Raw genomic sequence first — 2,007 nt, 5'->3', positions numbered from 1 at the left:
GCTTTTAGCAGTGACTCGGGGGCGGGCGGGGGCGGGCTGTCCCGGGGGGCCCTTGGGGAGCGGGACCGGGAGGCGTGGGGGGCAATAAAGGATGAACTCGCGGTCTGCTGTCTGCGTCTGCGTCGCGGGGGCGGGGCCCTGAGCGAGCCGCGACTACGGTGGCCGGGGGGGGGTGAGGTCATCACGGCGCGCCGCGAGCCGCAATTTAAAGGGGCCGCTGTGCTGCCGCGGCGGAGGTGGTGGAGGGAGCGCGGCCGAGGCGCCGCCGAGCCGAGCCGGCTGCGGGCCCTGGTGAGTCCGGGCCCGGGGCGTGGGCCCGGGGCGTGATCCCGGGGTGGTGGCCGGGAACGCGGGAGGACCGGGGTCGTCCCCGGGGCTCATCGTCCCTGGGCCTCCCGAGCCGTCCTGTCCGGCCCCGGGCCGCGGGGCGGGGGCGCGAGGGGCCTGTCGGCGCCCGTTCAGCGCCCCCGGGGAGCCGGCGGCCGGGCAGCGCCAGCCTCCCCTCCCCTCCCCCCGCAGGGGCCGCCGCCGGCCCGGCCCGTGTCCGTTGGGCTGGGCTTGCGGGCTCCCTGAGGCCTCGGCCGGCCGGCCGCGGCCTTAGAGCGCAGGGCTCGGCGTTAGACGGGCCCGAGTTCAAATCCAGCCCCAGGTGGCAGCCGCTGACTCGCGGGTGACCTTGGGCGAGTCACTGGGCCCTGGCCGCCGCGGGCCCGGGGCCAGCTCCAGGCCTCCTGGGCCACATCTGGCCACTGGAGCCAGAGGGCCCCCCCCCCACTCAAACCCGCTTCAGATGGGCATGGCGTCCCCTCCCTGGTGTCATGGGCCGTTCTGAGAACACCTAGCACACCGGATAGAGCTCAGCCCGGAGTCGGGAGTTCCCGAGTTCAAATCCAGACACATAACCATTACCCAGCTGTGTGGCCTTGGGCGAGTCACTTAACTCCATTGCCTTGCAATTCCCCCCTCCCCCCAAAGAACCCCAGAGAGAATGAAGGACAGAAAATGCCATCATCATAGGCAGAGTTGAATTCTTTGAGCTTCAGAATAAGATGTAACATTTGTTCCAACTAAGTTTCATGTATTTGCTTTGACACACTAGTTTATCAAGTCTTTTTTGAATCCTGGTTATCATCTCTGATGTCAGCTCTCCCTCACTTATCCCTTCCAGGGTTGGACTATTGTCAAATTTTGCCGTCATGCCAACTTTGTTTTTACACAAGTCACTGATGAAGCTGAAAATGAAGACTTTGGCACAGCACCAGAAATAGGATCATTGATCCACTCTGCTTGGAGCCAGCCTGCCAAGATGTCATTGAACCATTAATGACTACTCTTCTCTTAAGGCTTTTCAGCCTGTTCTGGATCTACTTAATTGCATTGTCATTTAGCCCACACCTCTCTCTTTTTCCCCCAGAGAGGAGAGTGAGAATCTTTCTGAAGTGTTCTGCAGACATTTAGGTAATCTATATTTGTAGCTTTCCTCTGATCTACCAGTCTAGTAACCCTGTCAAAAATGGAAATAAGGTCTATCTGACTTTAACTGCTCTTGAAGCCATACTAGCTCTTTGTGATCACCACTCTTTTTTTTTTTTGCAAGGGGTTAAGTGGCTTGCCCAAGGCCACACAGCTAGGTAATTATTAAGTGTCTGAGGTTGGATTTGAACTCAGTTCCTCCTGACTCCTGGGCCAATGCTCTATCCACTGTACCACCTAGCCACCTCCCACCAATCACTGTCAAGTTCACAGGCTTACATTTTAGGAAACCCTATTCTCTTTTTTTCTTGAGACATTCACCTTTTGTGAGTTCTGTGGCATCTCATCTTCCACATTATTTTTTCCTCCAAATTGAACCTATTATTCAGTTGGAATAGGGAACTTCAATGAGGAAATTCCTTCTACCCATATGGGTTGACCTGCTTTGTAATCTGTAGCCCTAGAGAATTACATGTGACACTTAGGTGACAGCCGGTTTGTATCAGAGGGAGTATTTAAACCCATAACTTGCTT

At 57.0% G+C, this 2,007-nt stretch overlaps 1 protein-coding gene across 13 annotated transcripts in view; it reads left to right on the top strand.

Moving 5' to 3' along the window:
* Nucleotides 1-199: 199 nt before the first annotated feature.
* PNPLA6 (patatin like domain 6, lysophospholipase) overlaps nt 200-2,007 on the top strand; it is a 40,856-nt gene continuing 39,048 nt past the window's right edge. For 12 of the 13 annotated variants that reach the window (XM_074205115.1, XM_074205112.1, XM_074205110.1 and 9 more), the window contains exons 1-2: nt 200-291; nt 1,169-1,458. The gene's annotated coding sequence lies outside the window, so the exon portion shown is untranslated. The remainder of the gene's footprint in view (nt 292-1,168; nt 1,459-2,007) is intronic. The other variant, XM_074205109.1, reaches the window with a different exon arrangement.

The sequence above is a fragment of the Macrotis lagotis genome, chromosome X, assembly GCF_037893015.1.
Source record: "Macrotis lagotis isolate mMagLag1 chromosome X, bilby.v1.9.chrom.fasta, whole genome shotgun sequence".
Classification (NCBI taxonomy): Eukaryota; Metazoa; Chordata; class Mammalia; order Peramelemorphia; family Peramelidae; genus Macrotis; species Macrotis lagotis.
This window is presented reverse-complemented; position numbering and strand designations above follow the sequence as displayed.